Source organism: Empidonax traillii, unplaced genomic scaffold (assembly GCF_003031625.1).
Source record: "Empidonax traillii isolate 1590-97213 ecotype Southwest subspecies unplaced genomic scaffold, ASM303162v1 scaffold844:size270376, whole genome shotgun sequence".
In the NCBI taxonomy this organism is placed as follows: Eukaryota; Metazoa; Chordata; class Aves; order Passeriformes; family Tyrannidae; genus Empidonax; species Empidonax traillii.
The window spans coordinates 164,993-187,362 of NW_020956037.1; the positions used below are offsets into that span (position 1 = coordinate 164,993).

General features: G+C 41.4%; 1 protein-coding gene across 3 annotated transcripts in view; it reads right to left on the reverse strand.

The window, feature by feature from the left end:
- Nucleotides 1–22,370, reverse strand: part of P2RY8 (P2Y receptor family member 8) — a 53,090-nt gene that overhangs the window by 24,021 nt on the left and 6,699 nt on the right. For 2 of the 3 annotated variants that reach the window (XM_027902125.1, XM_027902124.1), the window contains one exon: nucleotides 3,426–3,511. The gene's annotated coding sequence lies outside the window, so the exon portion shown is untranslated. Of the gene's footprint in view, nucleotides 1–3,425; nucleotides 3,512–6,998; nucleotides 7,041–22,370 lie in introns of those variants that run through there. The other variant, XM_027902123.1, reaches the window with a different exon arrangement.

The window sequence follows — 22,370 nt, forward strand, 5'->3', positions numbered from 1 at the left end:
TAAAAAGTTGAAGAGCCTAGGATCCAGAATTTCATCATCAGTTTCCCCTGGTTGCTTTGCAGTTTAGTGATCCTACTAGTGAAATGGTTGGAGTCAACAAGCTGAACACAACAGATCAGCCCAGCTGTCAAGAAATTCTACAAGTTAGAGTAGAGTAACTCTGGAAAATGTACAAGATTTAAGCTTTTCTACTTTATCTTTTCTGGAACCAATGCCCTCACAGCAATTTTGCAATGGCAAAATACTCCATTAGAAAAATTTAGACTTTTTTCTCATTGTTCAGTGAGTGACAGTGTGCTCTATGTACAGTGCACTGTTCAAACTCTTGACCTAAATACTAAATAAATAACTGTTTTGTGGACATTTTTCCGGCATCCAGTGTTGTAGCCTGAAAGTGATTCAGAAAGACCTGCAAAATTTTTCTTTACAGCCTTCCTCTAACATGAAGTTTATTTAACCCCATATTACAAAGAGAAAAGTGAGGAATGAAGACCCTGAGTTGCCTAGGACCTGATTTCTAAGCACATTTGTCATTACATAAAATGTTACTGATTCAATGCCACATTTCTATTGACCATATCTGGATTTGTGAGTACTCAATATTTCTGCAAGTCAGATACAGGTGTCTTTTCATAAACACTTGAAAATTAGGAACTCTGAGCTGGTGCCTGTTTCTGAAAACTTAACCCCTTGAAGTCAGACTTGAAACAGAATTTCAAACTCTGTAAGATGAGCATCACATGAATGGAAGGATTAAGGCACCAATGAAGGCTTAAGTGTCTCAGAATGGGATCTGAAATAGTCAGAAAAATTATAAGAAACAGTGTGAAGTCAGCAGTATTCACATGCTGCACACATAAATGATCCAGAGCAGGTGATGGATGAGCCTTGAAAACATGAAAACTTGAGGGAAAAAAAAAACTTAGTGAGTTTCACAGAACATCCTCTCTCTCACAGAAAAGCTACTGGAAGACCTGAGCCTTGAATCTCTTTGTAAAACTTCCTTTTAATAAAATTCTGTGTTACCTTTCTTTCTGGGGACTAAATATGATTTGCCACAATGTTTTAAGATGGTTGATACAAGACAAACACTTCCCTTCCCTCTCTGAATGATAAAGTAGCGGTTAATGTAAGGAAATAGATGCCCTAAACTGCCTCCCAAGTCTGACCATGCGACTTATTATCTGAGAGGGAGATTAACCACAAAGCTTCTGGGTACTGCCAAAATTTCACATCAAAGATGCGCAAGAAAAAATTATCAATACAACAACTCAGGGGAAGATGAAAATGGCATGCATGAGGACAAGTGATTCTCTAGCCTAGTTACAGAGGCAGTCAACAAATATAAAGTAGTAGACATGGCCTGGAATCTACTCTTTAGATTGACCCTTGGAGTTATCCAGCAAATACTGTGAAATGCTGTCTTTGAAGACAAGACTAGACATGAGGTCTTTGTCCTTCTGGCTGAATGGTATTTCAGGTGTCTGCTCCTCTTTTGTCCCCTTCTTCTTGCTCTTCCAGCTTCTACTGGCCAGATGCAATTCAGCCCAGACCATACCTGCTAGCATACTACCAAGCTAGCAAGGAAGATAGTGGATAAGCCTTTAAACACTTTTCAAAGACAGTGCTAAAGGTACATGTTCTTTCTCCTGGGAGAGTGTTCTAGAGGAGGAGTTACACTGTTCCCTACTCCTTGACCTCTTGAAAATAAAGTACTTGGATTTGTAAAGAAGAAATATAGTCTTACTGATGTGCTTTAAGCATGCTTCTCACTGGCACCAGGAGAGCTCTCTCAGTCCTGTCAAAATCCAATTGTTCTACTATGGCAAATGGATATCTACTCCATCCTTTTACTTAAGTATCTTAAGTACTGCTATGTTATATTATAAGAAGCAGCTATTATGGTATAATTCCCCAACAGTCAGAGGCTGCATTAGAATTTTCCCTCTTTGTAGTTGAAGCTCTGAAGTTCCATCCCAGCTCCATTTCAGTCATTTTTCATGTATTATTTTCTTCTGATGGTGACCTTTTCTCAGCATCACACACATTTTTCTCAGCATCTACTTTTAGGTAGAATCAGTGGCAGAATCTTATTTCCTAGAACATCTCCTGGTTACTAAAACCACAAGGCTACTTTGCCTTTTCCTGTAGCCCTATATCTGAGTCAGAATGTGTCCTCCAGCAGCAAGGAAATGAGAGCTGAACAAGGAGATGGGCAATGGTCTCCCTCTAAATGGGCTGTTCATTGATTTTTTTGTGCTGAAGTATTATTCTGTTATATTTAGACTTCAGACTCTCAGGAATATACCACATGAAGAAGGGTGATTTTACTACATGAAAAGTGTGTCAATATTAGTAAATTAAACACTGTCAGAACAAGGGCCTAGGCCATGGAATTCAATTGTTTGGGCTGTTACAGTTCTGGCACAGTTTTGTCTCACCCAGCTAATGTTCCCTCAGATAGCTCTGGGCCATGCACAACTTCTTGCATAGTTTAGGACTTAGGCAAAAGACCATTCCCCGAAAAGAATTTGGATACAGCCATTGTTTCAGAGGCTGAAAACAGCTATTACAGTTGTGTCAAATAAGGTAAAGATCAGGATATGACTGGTCCCAGTAAATGGTTGTAGTGCAAAATTACTGCTGGTTAAAAACATTTTCTGTCTAGACCTCTAGAGAATTCAGACATACCTGCTCTGCCTTTGGATTTTTTTTTTTTTAGGTTACTGAGAGCTGGAGATTTCAGGGTTTTCTCCCAGGTATTTGAGGAAAAGAGCTGAAAGGATCACACCTTGATATCCTCTGCAAACCTGTTTCAATATCGGTAACATGTAACCCAAAGTTTGTCTTAACTGCTCTCCAGAAATCACCCTCAGTCTTCATCTACCCCAAGTTTGTACTACCAGGTTTCCTCCTCTCTTTTTTTTTTTTTTTCCTTTTTCTCACCATTTCTGTGCTTACATATCCAGAGTTTCCTATCCTACCTCTCAACACTGCTGCTATTCCAGGAGGATATCCCTTTGACCCCTGTACTGCTTGACTGTCAGAAGGTGAAGTGACAAAAGTGCAAAAAAAGGCTTATTCTCACAGCTTTCAGCTACTGAACCACTGTAGCTCTGAAATCAGGTCCACTCAGTGCATCCAGGATCCTGAGAGAACAGGACTTCAATCGGGCACAATTTAGAAAGTCTCAAAGACCAATTGTATTTTTGAGAAGTTGGGGGAGGGAGGGGAAAGGCAGGAAAAGAAAAAGTCTTAAAAGGATTATTCCTTTCTTTGTCCTCACTCACCTACTCAAGCAGAAGCTTGTGTTCCTGAATATTCTCTTATTGCCTCAGCAATTGCCTCATACAGCTAAACTCTATGGGTAACATCCTGCCAAAGAAAATGCAAAACTTTTCATCTTAAATGTTGATCAGACTTACAGGCAGCTCCCTAAGGAATTTTTCTCATCATGCCATTGCTGATGTTTCCGTGCTGCAGCAGATCAGATTTCCTCTCTGAGTAAGAGCTAAAAAACAGAACAGAAAAGAAGTCTTTTAAGAATCAGTTGTTAAAATAGATAAATAAATAAATAAATAAATAGATAAATGGAACATATTTAAAGATAATTATGAGCACTGACAAGCACTGATAACACTGTCTTTCATAGCTTTAAATATATAGTTCACTAGCTGTAAAACATACCTGAGTGGGACTACTCAAGATTCAGAGTATACACATCTGAAGGTGAAGATAAAAGAGTACATATTTTTGTTATCTAGATATTTTCCATATTACTTTTGTAGATGTGAATCAGGTGCAGTGTATCTGGTAGTAAGTAACCCTATCTATTCATGACAATACTGGTGCATAATTTCTGTTCTTATTTCAAGACTTAATGAGCAGTTGGGAGAGCAAGGATTTTCAGTTCACCACCTTCCGAGCCTGAATTTCTCATGCAGAAGTGCAAAAATGTGACAAAAATGGGTGGCTCTTGATGACCAAGTTTATAGATCCCTTGCCCCTGTCTGAACAGCTCTTGGACCTTCATTTGTCTCTGCGCAAAAAGACAGAATCTCTTTCTTAGGATATCAATGAGATCTAAAACCCAGCATTTAAAAATTGAGCTGTTGCAAGAGGCATACATACATCTCTCTCTGTGTGTTTGAGTAACTCAGCAACACTGAAAAATAAGACTTTCGATGGAAAATTTCCATAAAGACACAAGGCTTCCAATCAAAATATGTGAAAAGAGACTGGATCAAACTGACATTAAAGATGTCAGAAAACTGACATTCAAAGATGTAGAAAATGAATCCTGGAATATTTCTGTTTGATTAGCACCTAAATTTAGACAAAAATTGGATTATATTACCCACTTTAAGCCTATTTTATAATAACAACCTTAACTCTAAAGCTGAGTCCCTCTCGGGTTTCCTGTGTATAAATAGCAAGCCCAGGAGAAACACCAACTTGACCTTCCCATTTGAGAGCTGACAGTAAGAATAATCAAGCCCAAAAAACAATAACAAAGACATTTATTTATGAAGTAAACTCATTTAATTCAGGAATTTTGGAGGCAGTAGTCAAGGGCCTAACACCCTCCTTTCTGTAAAGTCATTTTTCAGAGGAAAGCAACATTTTCAAGCTCCTTTTGCACACTACGAGGAACATGAAAACGGTGTCAATAAATATGCCTGATAAGAAAACCATCCTTCTGTACATCTGAAGTCTTTGTAAACATTAGTTTTCAGCAGTGAAGCCCCTAAACTTCTGCTTCGAAATTCTTATTTTTCTGGAAACTGTGTCAATATGAAGTAATTTTATTAGGCAGCAGTGCATGTGCAAAACATCAGTACATCTTTTAAATGCACTGGGACATAGTCTTGATGTGTCTTTATTTTTGAGTAGGACAGAGGAGGCTACCACAAGATAAGTTCTTGAGGCTGGTTGTGCCATTGGGGTTTCTCCCCTCTAGCCACTTGACCAGAATACAGCGGTTACTGTGGGAGACCAAACTTGCCATACAAGGAATGACCTTTCTAGTATTTGTTTATTTTCAACTCTGTTACACATAACTCGTACACATAACATATGCCTCCCTCTGACAGAGACATGAGGAGCGCACTCTCTTCCCACATCAAAGATACTGATGCTGAAAGAGAGCACTGAGAGCAAACATTTTAAATCACATAAGTTGGCCTTTTCTCTGCTTACAGCCATCAGTGAGAGCAAATTTATCCACATAGATGCATCTGAGTTTAACACAAACCCACACTAAAAGACAGTAGGTGAATACACATTTTCAATAAGTGTACCTGAAGGAATGCTAAAAACTGAAGGCAGAAGCAGTGGGTAAGCTGCTGTTTCGTGACAGGGGATGCCTGGGTTCAGTTTTCTCTTCCCACACAAAGCTGTTGAGCCGTGCCTATGCAGTAATTCGGAAATGTGACTGCAAGATGGGTAGGCACACCTCAGCCAGCTTTACTCTAGCAAGGTACAACATAGGCTGCAAATCTTTAGCAGCTAAGGCCATAAATACCCGAAAGGAACAGCTAATTGCTTAGCATCAGTGTTCAAACTGAGACGACAAAGGCTGATGCAAACGCTTCTATCCATATCGTAGTCTCTTCCCTAGCAGAACAGTGACATGCTCTCTAGTTGTGTCTGAACTGAAATACAGCCGTTTGCAAGGGAAGACCCGGGTTTCTTGATCAGATTGCCTGCACTAGAGAGCTGTGAATACCAGGGCACAAATATGGTGTCAACTGGGATTCATCTGAGTTCCCCACCTGTAAAAGCAGTAACAAAACTTCCAGTGGCTCACTGAGTCTGTTAAGGGTGAAATTCATTGGAGAGGTCCAAGTGCTACCAGCAATCTCACAAGTACAGTGGAAGTGATTTAGGAATGAATGGAAACGCGGATGAAAATTATGTGTCTGAATCAAACAAATGCTTTAAAAAATCCTAACTAGATTCTCCCAACCACTATGTATAAAATCCAGAAAGTGTTTATACCAAACATTCAAGGACCCACTAAAACTGATTATAAGCAAAGACTTAAAAAAACCAAAAATGCCAAAGATTTGAGTATCCACGGTATGACTTCAACCATGGATCAGCACAGCATGTATAATTTCAGTCTCTGTATGGTGACCTGCTGACAAAACATTATTACAGTAACGGCCCCACAGATGGATATTTTATGCTTGTTTCTCATCTATTAGAAAACAAAACTTCACACAAATGGTCTCATTCCCTATCTATTAAGAGACAACAAATGCAGTATGCAAGAGTGCACTGTTACGAGACTTCCTTCTGGTGCCTGTCTGTCTGAATTCAGTTGTTATGCGTCCAAAGACCCAGTGAAATTATATCGCTTTATGATATGGTTCCACAGTCACTTCTGAGTGTATATTTGGTTACTGCAAACCTCAGGAACAGTCTCAGGATGAGTACATGTACATGACCCTACAATAGCTAAAGATAGATATCAGGTTCAGATTTATGAATAAAACTGGTCCTAAATTATCTGGTTTTTTTTTTTCTAACTTTTTTCCTCCCTCCATACATAAAAGCTCATTCTTCCTCCTTTAAAAAACACTGTTGAAGACACAGTATGATTTTTAGTACCCCCTCACTAAAGCTAATTGTGTACTTAAACCGCTTTATTTTGATAGTGGTTTGTGCACAATGAACTCCTTAAAACTGTTGGTAAGAGTTTTCTTTCTCTTATACTGCAGTATTTGCTGTAATAATTCTGACTTCTAAATATGTGCAACATCATTTCCTAATTGCCTGCTCTATTATTAAGCCAAACAGTTCTTCCTTTATTCCTACAGCTCACAGTCATCTCGTACAAAGACACATATGTATTTCTTGGGTTGCAATGAACTTTGTTCTCCCTTCAGATGTAAATAATAGGAGGAAGGAAAAAATCAGTCCTGACTGAATCTGACTCTGCTGAAAAACAATCTTGAATAAACAGTGAAGAAGTGGAAAGCTGTACTCCTTACCTGGTCTGGGATGTACAGTGCACCTTGAAAGCCTCTTAAATGACAGAGAAGAATTAGAAATAGTTGAAAGTTTGTACTCATCCAACCAGAGGGCTCAGGAAATGACTGTGTATTTTGCAATGATTAGCTCCTCCCTTGCTTCTAAGTCTTCGCTTTTTCAAGTACAGTAAAAAAAAAAATCCGTCTAATGCCATGCCATACACATGATTTCTGTTTCACACTAAGAATATGCAGGTGGCCATGGAAGAGAAAAAATTGCAGTGTCTTCTGCATAACTGTGACCAAGTACATTTTACTGCTGAGTGACGCTTATGCAATGAAGTGTAGAAATGACTGGGTAACGGCTTGAGCTCTCATTTATAGAAGAGTCTTAGACCAGTATTGTCAACATGATTTCAGAGTTGTGGTGCCCAACAGAGCAAGGTAAAAAAAAAAACCAAAACAACAGACTATTTAAAAGAGGGGTATCTATTGCAATCTGGACAGGTATTTGATTACATATGGGATATGATACTTTTATAGACGGGGGTGTCTAGGTGAAAGTCAGGAGTCCTGGAGCATCAGGAGTTAGGTTTTCTGTGCATAAAACCCCTTCTGTGCCTAAAAATCTGTTTCTCTTGCATGAATGTACCTGTTCAACTAAAAGGCACTTATGAGGCTGATCATTATATAAAACCGTTCACCTGAAAGCTATTAAAATCCAGTTCCCTACCAGAGCACAGGCAGGAGCACAGTCTGTCCTTTGGGAGTGGGCACTGCCACACTGAACCCAAGGTGGTACCAGGGCTTTTGAGCCTGTGAGAGACCTTGTGTTTGGGTTTTCTGAGACAGTGACAGGGATGTCTCACTTAGCTCTGGGTCTGCGAGACACTGATGAGAGTGGTCCACACTTGAACTTCATCCTTTCACAGTTTACCACAAAATAACGAGGATACTCAAGATCCTTGGTTTAAGCAGGTGCTTAGTTGCTTTTTTGGAACAGGAGCCAAAACATTGAGATGATTCCTCAAGCTACAGCTATTTATGATATAGCTTCATATGCAGAAACATCAGGACGTTTTATATTAAGCATTTTTGCAGGACAGAGACTCAAGTTATTCTTGCATTGAAACCTCTCACTTCCACATAGAAAATTGAACCAACTGTCAGGCTTATCACCATGAGCCCACAGGTAAACAGGAAAGAGTTTCAGTTTCACAGTCTCAAAGAGTGCAAAATATATTGAATCAGATCCTAAAACCTAATGAGATTTATTTTGCTTCCTAGTTTGTTCTTTTTTTTTAACAACAATCTTCCTTCAGTTTAAATATGGAAAATTAGAAATAGAGTGCTTTTTTTTTTTCATTTTTTTGATCCTTAAGGCTACAAATAGTTAAATTTTCACAACTTTTAATTCACTACCATTTTAAAGAAGCTTTTACCTCTAAAACTGGAGAAAGAAACTTTCAGAATGAAAAAAATAGCATATACTTTTGGTAAAAAAACATGAAATTTTAAAGTCCTGGAGTATTATATAATATAGTGACTATATGCAGTAATTAATGCTGTGGTAGAATATACTGTTCTATATCATATTATAATTAAAATAAAATAATTTAGTAATTAAAAATAATAATTACTACTACATGGTAATCAATTTGATGGCACTCAGTTGTTCATGTAAAAATTTCTTTAGAAAGCATTTAGATGCTAAGAAAACATCCCTCTGAAGACTAGTCATGTCTTTCAGAATGACTGTGAGCAGTGGTGTGAATTTTTACAGATGAGTTTCCTTTGGGTGAAATTTTAGCCCTCTGTAAGTCCATACTTAGCTACTTACTGAGCTCAGTAGGGACAGGTGTTCACCTTTAGAGTCTTCCCTGGAGCTGCCTCAAGCAGTCTATGAGTATTTAGGTTACTGCTTTTGCTGGTAAGAATCTGCATGACTGTGTTCTCCTGGGGGACAGGGACATGACTTTTGTTTAAGACATTTTAGACTAGTCTGGTGATATTTTAGACTTTTTTTTTTTTTTTTTTTTTAAAGTGATGTTAGAAAGCTCCTCAATATCTCTCCAGTGCAGAGATCTTCCTCTAGGGTCAATCTGCACTAGTCTTGAGGGTGACCTGAATGTGGCTCTGGTTCCTGGAGCCCAGAGGAAGCAGATGCAGATGGGGATTTGATTTGCACAAGGCCCTGAGGGCACCCCAGCCTCAGGACATACCAACCCCTTTGCATAAAAGTAGAGGAAAAATAAACAGTCTTGGGGAGTTGCACTAAGGCTAAATGCCGTTATTCTTTAACAGCAATCTTATTCCCAGAGAAGATAACACTGGCTTCTCTTCTGCAGCTAAGGGGGGTCTGGCGTAACACACAATTGCTTAAATACAGGACCTGCTTTGGGTGCCTCTGATGGACCCAGCCTGGCAGACCATGAAAAAAGGAAGGTCTAACCATGGGAGGGCATGGCACAATGTTAGCTGCAACATGAAAACAAGTGAGAGGCAAGATGTCATTGCACCTTCCCAAAGGGCTCTTCATCTCAGCTTGAGATACACTGGGAAACAAAGAAAGCTTGCACAGGTGGTGGTGGAGAGGTCTGTAAGTACAGTGATATGGGAGCATGAAAAGAGTGGTAGAGGGTGGGCAACCTCAAGAAAGTCCTGTGCTTTGGGAGTGAGAAGATGGAGGGGTAAATCTACATGGAAGTGAGGGAGAGTGGCAGGAGCAAGGGAGGCTAAGAGAAGAAGGCCCTGAATGGTGGAAGGAGAGCAAGCAGAACAGAATGGGAAGAGAGAGGCTCTGATGACATCCCTTCTATATCATAGCAAAGGGGAAGGAAGGGAGAAGAGTATTCTGAAAGACTTTTGCTTCTCTGTCATCCAGAGCCAAGAGGTCTTCAACAGGTCTCCAGGCCTCATGCAATTAGTCCATTCTAGGCAGGCAAGATCACCATGGCATGAACTATTCCACAGCAAGGTGAGCTTTTTTGAGGGATGAGTGGAAGGCAGGCAACCAGTGAAAAGAAAGGAGAGACCCCTGCCTCTCAATCAACCTTATTATCTCCAAGCTCTCTAACACCCACCCACCTCCAGACCTCAGAACCGAGCTGTGATGCCAGCAGTGACAGGACAGACACAATACATGACAGAGCACATAACTTTGGTGTTCATCATCCAGGTGGCAAAACTCATTTTTTGCCTGATGGCATTTACGTGTGTCCTATGAAGCCATAACATATCTGAAGAAATTCCAGCCCTCAGTTGTGATTGGTTGTCCATTTCAGTGATAACATGTAATCATCTGTGGAGCTCTCCAGAAAGAAGACGTTTCTATTAACTCTTCAGGGAATAAGCAGGTGATGTTGGCCAATTATTTCTAAAGTCAAACTCATAATCCAGATATTCTAGTTCCATGAAGGGGTGGTACAGTGAGAAAGAAAACCTACCTAACAAGGTTTTTTTGCATAGAAGGTGTGGCCTGATTCCTCATTGTCCAATGTCACAGCCTTCAAGGTTCAAAACATTTTGGATTGTAGTGATTTATCCTCTAAAATGTACATTCATAAGGTTTTGTCCAAGAGCAAGTGAGGGGAAAAACAAACTTCAAAGCCAAAAGGATTCATCTCAGTGTTTTCAAACTGACATGAATTTTCATTTCATCATAGGAAATTTCAGTCACAGGAAATGAGTGTTGCTGTCTAATTCAGAGGCAATGATAGTTGCACACGATTTGGATCTTTGATTTTTTTGAGGTGGGCCTTCCGTCTCCTAGGGGAGATTTCAGTCATTGGATTGCAGTGTAGCTGGGGGTCGAGATCTCTCCAGCTAGATCTGTTGTACCACATCTAGGGAAACTTCCTAGTTTCACTGAGGTGAGTGTGTCCTGGTTACACCCCAGAACAGAACTGTTTTCAAGACCTTCAGCCTTTTAACATCTCCTCTCCCTCCAAACATATTCACACATGCCCCTTGGTTTCTATGCAAAACTGGAGGCATTCTGCAAAACAGACTCCTGGCATGTGTTTTTCTTGCAGCCTGAGCAAGGACTCCTGTGCTGTAGGAAGGCAAAGTAGGAACAGGTGAGAACTTATTGCAAGCATGGGGTGAGAAGTAGTCTAGGAAGGAAGGGAGGGAGAGTGATGGCAGGTGGCAGAGAGGAGTTAATATTCTTGATGTACAAGGGGGACGGAGAAGCAAGAGAGTAGGGAAAAGGGGAAGGAGCCCTTAAGTAGGATGAATCCTGTAAATCAGGAATAACGGGGCTCAACAGATGCACTGTGGCATGCATCAGAGTGCAAGTTCAGGTGAAGCACTTGTCTTTCCTATTCTATGTTGTACAAAATACTGAACTACCCTCTGTGCAGAATGAATCTGCAGTCTAGTGATTAGTTGCTGTTCCTGGGAGGGTGAGGATGCTTGGATTGAGAACGAAAAGGTGCCCCAGATTCCTGCAGCTGAAACTAAAACCCACTTTGTGAAGCACCAGAGCTCTGCTTCCAGGTCTATGGATGCCACCTACAGCATCCCCTGTGAACCTAGTACCGACATTTTTAGAAAAAAATAATCCCATGTACTTGGGCTAAAACTAAAGATTTCATTGTCACAAAATAAAGTATATATTTCTTTATTCACTGAAAACTATTGAAATTTACATCTGTGATCCTCAGCATGTTGGAGTTTTTAAGGTTTTAATCACTCTGTCGTTGCCATTTTGATCACTGCCTCCATTGCAGCAGTTCACAATCTCACTCTGAATAAATCCACCTGCACGGCATGAAACAGCCAGTGCTTTAGCTTGAATTGACTCAGCTTTGAGGAAACCAATAACTACTTTTGAAATTGTTTAGAAAACTGCATGTTTGCTGACTGTTGGTCTGACTAACCCCTACAAGGCAGATTTCAGTTTGATAATCCTGATAGTCAGACTTTAAAAGTGACTTCCGTTTGCTATTTTTATTTCAGGGTATGGTCCCCACATAAGTGTGTTTCCCCTCATTTTTCAGTCAGTGTAAAGGGACCATTAATAGTAGCAAAGAAAAAAAAAATAGCGCAGGGATCAGAATTTCTGTGGGACAAGTGTTGGGAGGAGGCAGAATCCAGACCTTGGTCTATCGGGTTACTGCATTTTGCAGGGGAAGCTTTGTCCCAGACAGAGACAAGAAGAGTGATTAAAAGCACAGGCAATTTGGGTTGGGAGAAAAGGCTATCAGTTGTTGCCATTCTCCAGGCAACCTCTGCTTGACCTGGGCCTCCAAGATTAGACAGACATGGCCAAACACCCATCTCTCTGAAGTCCTTCCAAAGAGTGGGTCAGCTCAAAAGAGAAATCTGTGTGGTTCTGCAGGAAGCAGTGGTCCCTCTCCAGTCTTATGATTGAAACAACTGAGTGTCACCCCAGAACTGAACTCCTAGTTCCTAGGACATGCTAGTAAAACCAATTCAACCAAATTTTTCCCAAGGTAGACATATTATTGGTTCTTGGTTTCTGGAAGCATGTCTTCTCTTCTCCAGGCTGAACAACCCCAACTCTCTCAGCCTTTCTCCATAGGAGAGGTGCTTTAGCCCTCTAATCATCTTCATGGCCCATCTTTGGACACATTCCAATAGCCCCACATCTTTCCTTTGTGAGGGGCTCCAGAGGTGGAAGCACTACTGTAGATGGGTTTTCATGAGAGAAGAGTAGAGAGCTAGAATCACCTCACTTCTCCTGCTGGCCACTCTGCTTTTGATGCAACCCAGAATACAATCGGCTTTCTGTTCTGGAAGCACACATTGCCAGCTCATGTCCAGCTTGTCATTCATCAGAAGCCCAAGTCCTTCTCTGCAGGTCTTCTCTCAATTCCTTCATCCCCCAGCCTGGATTGATACTGGGGGTTGCCCTGACCCAGGTGCAGCACCTTGAATTGTTGAGTGTTGTTGAACGTGATAACATTTCCATGGGCTGATTTCTTGAGCTTGTCCAGGCCCTTTTGGATGGCATCCCATCCTTCTGTTGTGTCAACTGGACCACTCAGCTTGGTGTCTTCTGTAAATTTGCTGAGGGTGCACTCAATCCCTTTGTCCATGTCATTAATGAAGATATTAAATAGGGTCCCAATACAGGCCACTGATGGACACCACTTGTCACTGATGTCCCTTGGGACTTAGAGCCATTGACCACTATCCTCTGTATGGGACCATCTGACTACTTCATCTTCCACCAAGCAGCTGACCCATTGAATCCATCTCTCTCCAACGAAGAGACAAAGGATGTGAGGAAGGACCAAATCAAAGGCCTTACAAGGCCTTAACCTTGTCCACTGATATAGTCAGTCCATTTTTGAAGGCCACTTGGTTTAGTCAGGTGGGATTTTCCCTTGCTGAAGTTGTGGTGGCTGTCCTGAACCACCTCCCTGTCCTCCATGTGCCTTAGCATAGCTGCTGGGATGATCTGTTCCATGATCTTCCCAGGCACAGAGGTGAGGGTGACAGGCTGGTAGTTCCTGAGGTCCTCCTTTCTTCCATTTTAAAGATGGGTACAATGTTTTCCCTTTTTCCATTTTCCAGGGAATGCACCTGACTGTTATGACTTTGCAAATATCATGGAGAGTGGCTTGGCAACTATATCACCGTCAGGGCTCTGGAATTCATCTCATCACATCCCATAGGCATACAGTCAGGTTCCTCAACTGGTTGCAAACCTGATTTCTTACAGTGGGAAGCACTTTGCTCCCCTAGTTCTCAGTCATCAAGGTTGTTTGGGTACCTCAGTCACAAGATAACTGTTATCCAGTCACAAGACTTGTTTCCTTCCACACCTCAGTAGCCAACCCAGACACGTCAGTGCCTGGTGAGCAGACTGGCAGGAAACCAATGCTTCCTGTCTTCCTGTTCCCTGATTAAGCAACCTCATGAATATAACACAAAATGGTTGGAGTTGGAAGGGACCTTTAAAGAACACCTAGTCCAACTCCAGATTGTGTCATGCAAGGTCATGCAAGTGGGAAAGTTTTTCTTTAAACTTCCCAGTTTTCTTGATCCTTGTAACCACTGCATCTAACTCTTGAACAAAACAGGCATGAAAATGGTGAGCTCCTGCAAAAGGCAGTACTTAGGGAAGCAAAGTATTTCTTATGGTTAAAAAAAAAAAAAAAAAATTCATGCTTTGTGTTCCTTTTTGAATTTTCCTCTATCAACTAAAGTGTTTCAGTTTTGTTTTGCAGCTGTTTGAAAAGTGGGTTTTTTGGGGTTTGTTGCCCAGATGTAGAATGTGACAAATTGAAATATGCCTGGTAGATGCTTCAGAGCAAACATCTGCTCTGGACAGGGAGCTGAAAAATGAGGCTGTGGCTGTCTCATACAGGGTGGTGGGATCCCTGTAGGTTTTGGTTGTTTTTTTTTTTTCCCCTCTGTCCCCTTCTTACATCCCACATCTGCCTGGAAAACGTATTCACCCAAGTTTGGGTAAGCAAATGCTGTCAAGTCTTGACTGCCACCATAAATTCCTTGAAGACACATCTGCTTATACCCCAAGAAAAGGTGTACAAGACACCAGCCTGCTTACTGAACAAGAAGAGAAAAAAACAGGATGAAGAGTTACCAGCAGGCCACCACCAGCAATTCCACCAACTGAGGTGGGGGGTTTGTTATCCAGGCCTTTAAGAGGACTCAGGATTAGGCCCACCAGAGAGCTGGGAGGAGCCTTCCTTTTTTTTTTTTTTTTCTTTTTTAACTGTTAAAAGGTTGTTTTTCAGATGTTATATAAGACGTCCTATTTGTCTCTAACTTCTCTGATTACGAACGGATTACAGGAAGGAAACACTCCACCCAGTTTCTTAATTTATCATGCACCATTGCTTAAAGGTGTCATCTGTGTCTCAACAGAAATCTGGTTTCACCCCTTCTTTTTAAGGAAAAGAAAAGAGAAAAATAAAAAAAAGCAGATGATCTTGCTGCTCATTAATTATTTATTAATATATTAATTAATTATTTATTGTGTGCCTGTTACACCCAGAAAAGCTTTTGATTTTTCCAGATGCACATTTGCTAAGAAATCTTTGCAGCAAGATATAAAATGTTTAGTGGTGTTTCTTGAAGAAAGGGAATGGGGTGCATGCATATTTCCAAAGGGCTCTGTATCACAGCTCAAATCAGGAACCTGGACTCTATTCCTATAATAGGAGCATCAGTCAGTACTTTTAGTCTTTAATGATTCATGTGGACCATCAGATAAAAAGAGTGAGGGTCAAATTGTGTTTCCAGCTCTGCTAAGGTGCAAGTAAAACCATGGCAGCTCCTGGAATGAGTCCAGTCTTCCTGACATCCTCACAGCACTACAGCTTTCCTTCTGACATCCTCACTACCTTTGCTTGCAAAGCTGTGCATGCAAAATGCTCCCACTCAGGGCAGGGTATGTACTTTGAGGCGACTCAGCCTTAAAACTGCTCACATATAGCTTTTGGGATGGAAGGGCAGTGGGGAGGGGATAGAAGCAAGCAAGTAAGCAGAATGGTTTGGGAGGCTTTATAGGAGTGCCCAGGCAGCTGGGGAAGAGTTGTGACAGCTGTCCTCTTAGGTGCAGGTTTCCAATGGAGTGGCAGCCTCATACGCACACCTCCTGTCTTGGGTGCCCACAATTCTCAATGGGCTCAACTTGGGCTCCCACAGGGTACAACTGAGGCCCATTGCACTGTTTTTGTGGCTGATGTTCTCTGGCAGCAGACCTTGACATAGGACCAAACTTGGGGCAGCAGGCAAGGGATTAGGCCAGTGCCTGGTGGGAGAAGAGGTACAAAGCACCAGGCTGATTTTCCACTCTGTCACGCTTTGCCATACACTTCAGATATTGGGGGCTGTATAACATGAGGAGCTATGCCCGGAAATGGCTGATAAAAGCGCTGAGACCATTAGCAAATGTACATACTATATGTTAACATTGTGTGTATCAACAATGCAAAGACTGATTGCAAAGAGGAAGCTAAATTTATGTAGATAGATTAAAGTTAATCTGTAGGGGTTTGCCATTCAGTTTTTAACTGCAAGCTCTGTCAACTCATCTGCACTTACCCTTGACCCAGGCAACAATGAATTTTGTTCTCAGTCCAGATATTTCTTTGCTGCATGACTGAATGTTTATTGTATTGTCTTCAGTCATTTCCTTTAGCAATTCAAAAGGGAAAGAATCTTTAGAAGAAGCTTTTAAAGACCAAGAAATGTAGTCCAGCAGGGTGCTGGGCCCCCTTGCTAATGTACACCTTGCATTTCTAATTCAGAAACATTCATATGCTGGAGTATGCCGATGCCAGGGAAGACAGTTCCTTTGTTACTATTTACACTGAGCTGTATTTAGTGCCAATTATTGTGTCCCAATGAGTTGCAATCGTATTTTGGTAGAGAGCAGTTTATACTCTGATGTGGTTTTTGAAATCTGAGTTCTAAAGTAGCAATCTTTTCAGCTCCCAAATAAAACTGTAATATGTATCTATTCCAGATTAAATATATTGTCAGTTCTGCAGTTCTTCTCTCAGGAAGTTCTTGGCATACCTTCATTTCCATTGCATGTCTCAGGAATGTATCTGCAGATCTTCATTTGTGCCTTTTGTTGAAACTCTTTGCAGCACAATAATAAGAACAATGGGATCAAAGCAGGAACTGTTTAATACCAACAAAAGCTTATATAACCCCAAACAGACTCCTCAATTTGGCAATGTAGGCTAACTAGATTACTGTTATTACCGTTTCAGGCATATAGCACATAATAAAAATCTTACACAAAACAAAGTTGAAAGCACCAGTGCGCTTTTTGGTTTCCCAAATTGTGTACAAGGAGAAGTGAAAAGTTTTCAGTAAAAAAACATAGAATCGTAGAATCAGCCAGGTTGGAGAGGAGAGGACCTCTGAGATCATCAGGTCCAACCCTTGATCCACTGCCACTGTGATTACTAGACCATGGCACTAAGTGCCATATCCAGTCTCAGCTTAAAAACCTCTTCCACCACTTCCCTGGGTAGCCCATTCCAGTGCCTGATTACCCTCTCTGTAAAGAATTTCTTCCTAATATCCGACCTAAACCTCCCCTGGCAGAGCTTCATACCATGCCCTCTTGTCTTACTGATAGCTGCCTGGGAAAAGAGACCAAACCCCACCTGGCTACAGCCTCCTTTCAGGGAGTTGTAGAGAGTGATGAGGTCTCCCCTGAGCCTCCTCTTCTCCAGGCTAAACAATCCCAGCTCCCTCAGTCTGCCCTCACAGGGCTTGTGTTCAAGTTCCTTCACCAGCCTGGTTGCTCTTCTCTGGACCTGAAGTTTTTGAATAACTGTGATGCCATTGCTAGTGAGCTGGGAGAGAGCCCAGAGACCTGTGAGCTAAAGCAGCACGTCTAATATAAGCAGTGTTTCTCAAGAAAAACCTAGTTCAGGTTAACAAATACATCAAAGTGATTTGCTGTCGGTCATTGCTGCACTGAAAAGTGCAATGTGTCTTCCTAAATGAAAGAAAAGAGTTGAAGAAAACACACACCAGAGGAGCAGTTCTGAACATCTCAAATGGCTGTAACATCAAATTACCAGTTCCTGGGCAGAGCCTGATGCTGCTCTGTGTGGTCTCAGCTGAAGTATCACCTCCTTCTGCAGAAGGCAACACTCATATGGTGACAAAGAGAGGAGCCAAGGAGCCAACCCTTTGCTGGGAACAGCAGGCAGCATGAAGTGAAGGGCTGCTGGTCATTTTAAGGGGGAGTTTCACAGAGAGAACCCGAGGTATCCAGAAGCTACAGGGGACCTGTCAGAACCCTGGGCTGGCAGGGGAATGAGCAAGCAGAGGGCTGCCAGGGCAGTGAGTGGCTTTCGCTCTTGGGCATCTCTCCTGTCTTGATAACTGTTGCTACCACAGTGGTAGGAGGGATTTGGTGACCTATACTCAAACTGCTTTTCTAGGTAAGAATAGAAGCCCTCTTTTTTATATGAAAGAAGGTCAGATGTGTATACAATAAACCCATTGTATTTCTTTTTGAAATGTATATAATATATATTTTTAAGAAGCAAGTTCTCTTGCAGATCAGAAACTTTTTAACTTTTATATTTTCATCTCAGAAAATAATATGCATTTGCATCCATAAATAATTTTTTAAAGTTTTTTTCTACAGTATTTATTATGTCTCTTAGTTGTAATAGCAATTTAGATATTTGTACATAATGAATCATGAAGGGGTCTTAGTCACTCTTAATAGACGTTCCAACAAATAAATGTTTCCATTAATGTTTTTACCCCCATTCAAATATTATTGCACTCTCTGGTGGGGAAGCACCAACACGGGTTCTGGGAACACCTTTTGCAGCGTCTGCCTTGCTCTGTGCTACAAGTGTTATTCTCAAGATTAGAGATGGACAATCAGCCTAAAGACAACCTCTGCTTTTACATCACCCAGCCGCTCATTTCCTGTGATTCCTATCACCATGAAAGTGCACGGGGCTCACTCGCTGCTCCTTAACTCACACTTTGCTACAACAGCAACTGGAGGAGAGAGGTGAGAGGAATTTGGAGGTTGAAAAGCACCATCCCTTTGTAATGCAGTGAAGGTCCCTCCATCCTCCCTGTGCGTTATGTGGGGTTTCAATTCTTTCATCCATCCTCCAAAGAGGACCCACGCTCCACCTCAGAAATTCCAATTTTCACCTGCCACAGCTCCTGCTGCTGCAAAGTTAGTGAGACGTGCAGCAACTCTTGGGCTAACATGAGACAAGACAGGTCACAGTGCTTCCCGGTGATTTCTGCCATGATTCTGAGCTCCTGATGCCATTCTTGCAGGCGTCCTCAACTAACTATTGGGCACCACAGTACAAGAAAGATATAAAGCCATTATAAAGCATCCAGCTTTGAAGACAGTGAAGGGTCCAGATGGGAAGCTGCATGAGGAGCAGCTGACGTCGCTTGGCTTGTTCAGTCTGGAGAATAGGAGACTCTGGAGAGACCTCATTCAGTCTACAACTTCCTCATGAGGGACAGTGGAGGGGCAGGCACTAATCTCTTCTCTCTGGTGACCAGTGATAGGACCCAAGGGAACTGCATGAAGCTGTGTCGGGAGAGATTATGTTAGATATTAGGAAAAGGCTCTGCACCCAGAGGGTGGTTGGGCCCTGGAACGGGCTCCCCAGAGAAGTGGTCACAGCATGAAACCTGCCAGAGTTCAAGAAGTGTTTCAACAATGCTCTCAGGCACATGGTGTGATTCCAGGGCCTGCGCTGTGCAAGGCCAGGAGTTGGACTTCAGTGATTCTTGTGGGCACTTTCCAATTCAGGATATTCCGTGATACTGTGATTCTATGATTTGATGGGCACCAAAATTCTCCTGCAGGCCATGTGCTGTCACAGGCAAACATTACTGACCTGATGGCAGCAGCTAAACACCAGATTGAAGGTGAGGAAGCAACTCACTTGAGTGGGTCTGACAGCTCCTTGACAGCAGAAAGTGTGGGGGCTTTTACTACAGCTGCAGTAAAATACGCTTTGAATGAGGAAATTTTTCTGATGACCCTGGCAGGAAGGCCCCAGCATATTTTTTGTAGCTGTAATGGAGACATGAAAGCAGCAACAGCTATCCCAATTAAGGCAGCCAACCTGCTGGGCCCCTATAAGCTGCTTCTTCTCCTACTAGGCAAGGACTTCTTTGGGGAAGCTGGATCCAGTGGCAGAGAAACAAGCCTGCTTGGCTGACTGGGAGAAAAACTTTAGTCCAAAAGCATTTGCAGCAGCATTTTCCTTGGTCCTCAATGACCAATTCAGAACTGAACAAACTCCAGAGAAGCAGGCAGAAGCCAAACAAGAAAAAGGGAGATAAAAAATATTATTTTCCAGGAATTCTTTGTTTCCTATGTAGTTGGGCACTACGGCTTTGTGAAAAGAAAAGACCTCTTCAAGGACCTGAAGCAAACTTTTCTCTGGGTTTGATTTCTTTTTCCACATTCATTGTTGAAGTATCTTTAATCTTAATTTAAGACCTTGATGGGAAATTCAAGAATTTTGGTTTATGAACTTACAGTAGATGCTAGACAGCAGGTAGATTTTCAAATCTCTGAGCACATGTAAGCTTCCAGAAGACCAAAATATTTTGTTTCCCCAGTTCCCCCAGGATGCACTAGTTTATACTGGATTTTCTATCCTGCAGATTCCTTCTGCTCCACCTCAGATATTGGAGGATGTTATTCACCTTCTTCTCAACTTCCGCATACAGAGATGAGGTGCTGCATCAGCTTTTATTAATATGTAGTGATCTGTTTTTAGTCTCTGATTCTAGAAACTTAGCTGCAATTGTGAGAGTCTGAGTCTTTAATGAACCCATGGCTGTGGATGATAAGGAATACTTCCTGCAAGTTTCAACTTCATCTATTGTTTTTTGTAACAATGGAGAAAAATGAAATGTGTTTTTGAAGTCAGCAATTTTATGACACATTTAGTTTGCATTCCCTAATGAGAAAGCATTAAAACTTAAAAAGGAGAAAGAATATGAGCAAATAGGATAAAAAAATAAAGTCAGTACATCACTAATTGCTGCTCACTGAGCTACACTGAATGAAAGTAAATTTAATTGTTTATTAGGCTAATTTTCTTTATCACAAATGTATAAGACTTGATTGACACCACCTTCCTTCCTCATAGGAAAACATGTACCTTCAGGAGCATGAAACCCTGAAACCCTGCTCCTATCTGCCCCAAGATCCTCCTTCCCTGAAGAACTCCCTGGCTTTCCACTTTTGAGAAGAGCTCTGTTGTCTTTTCCCTACAGCAACAGCTGGCACCACAAACATCCTCCTGCTCCTGCCAGAACAAGGCAGGAGCAAACAATTACTACACAAGGAAAGGGAAGAGACACGGCAGGAGGTACAGCCAACCCAGACACTATTCCAATGCTGCTTTGTTGTTGTTCAGCTTCAGAAAAATCAAATAAGATGACTTCAAAGTTTTTGCTTTTTATCCCACTCTCACAAGCTTCCTTCCCTTCAGCAGGCTCTAACTGGATGCAATGTGAGGCTCTGTCCCTTGAAATACATTTTCAAACTGCTACAGGGCACACACTGACTCCTGGACCAATGCCAAACTGAAGGGTGCCTCTCTCAGAGCAGCTGAGACTGCAACCTGGGGAGCCTGAGAGGTCTTCAAGGACCTGTCCCCTCCCTGCTTTGACTCTCTTATGCAACAGAAACTAGAAAACTTTGATCATCATCTGGGACCTGACACCCCTTGGCAAAAAATTAAATCTCTTTACGAGAAGTGCCTATCACTCCCCAGTTGACAAGATTAACCCAGACACATTTTAGACTGTTTAATTTACATGAGCTGAATCCCATCTCTGTGACTTACTCCAGAAAGGCAAGTTTTAAATCATAGGTATTTTAATGAGTTAAACTCATTGCTGCCATTGCTGAGCATATATCCAACATGTAGCTTCCCAAAACAGGGCTTGGTATACTAAGTATAGGAAAATAAACTATTTTAGAGTGAAGCTTGGATAAAATCTGATAACAGATGAGGATCAAAGTGATTATCTCCCCCTCCCCCCATTTCTCATAAAGTGATATTGCTGTGGGTGTACAGGTTAGAACAATTGAAACATGAGTCTGAATTAGTATCAACTGGTGCAACTGATGCTCTAGCAGATTAAGTCTAGAATCACAGAATCATAGAACCAACCGACTTGGAAAAGACCTCTGAGATCATCAAGTCCAACCCTTCCTCCATCACTGCCATGGTTACTAGACCACGGCACTAAGTGCCACATCCAGTCTCGTTTTAAAATCCTCCAAGGACAGTGAATCCACCATCTCCCTGGGCAGCCCATTCCAATGTCTGATTACTACCTCTGTAAAAAATTTCTTCCTAATATTCAACTTAACCTCCCCTGGCAGAGCTCAAACTGTAAACTAGAATATTGATATCTATGCATACGGATCTTTCAAATTAAATGTGGGAGAATTAGAGAATGGGACCAGAAACTAACATAGTACTTTTATTCCTTCACAATTTTACCTTGAAGTCCAACTGCCAGTCTAATGCATCTAGAAATCCTAAATGTGATAAGAACTAAGATATTGTTTTAAACATCACATTATATCTTAAATAATGGGTTGCCATTCACTGAGATTCCTATCTTCAAATCTTTTTTTGCTATTATGGGGATAAAAAGCTTTCTCTTAAGAGCAAGAAAAGGTGAAGAAGAAAGTTCAAGTTCTAGTTAAAAGGAAACAATTAATATAACAAAAAAAAGGATCTAGGGCGACCTGGAATTGAATGAAAACCAGCTTCATTTAACCGTAAAAAAATTCCCTCCAGGGAAAAGAGAAAAAACCAACACCATCAGCTATTTTGAGTATGACCAGGTGGAAGAATCTCAGGCAGCTAAACTGCCACATCATGCTGCTTG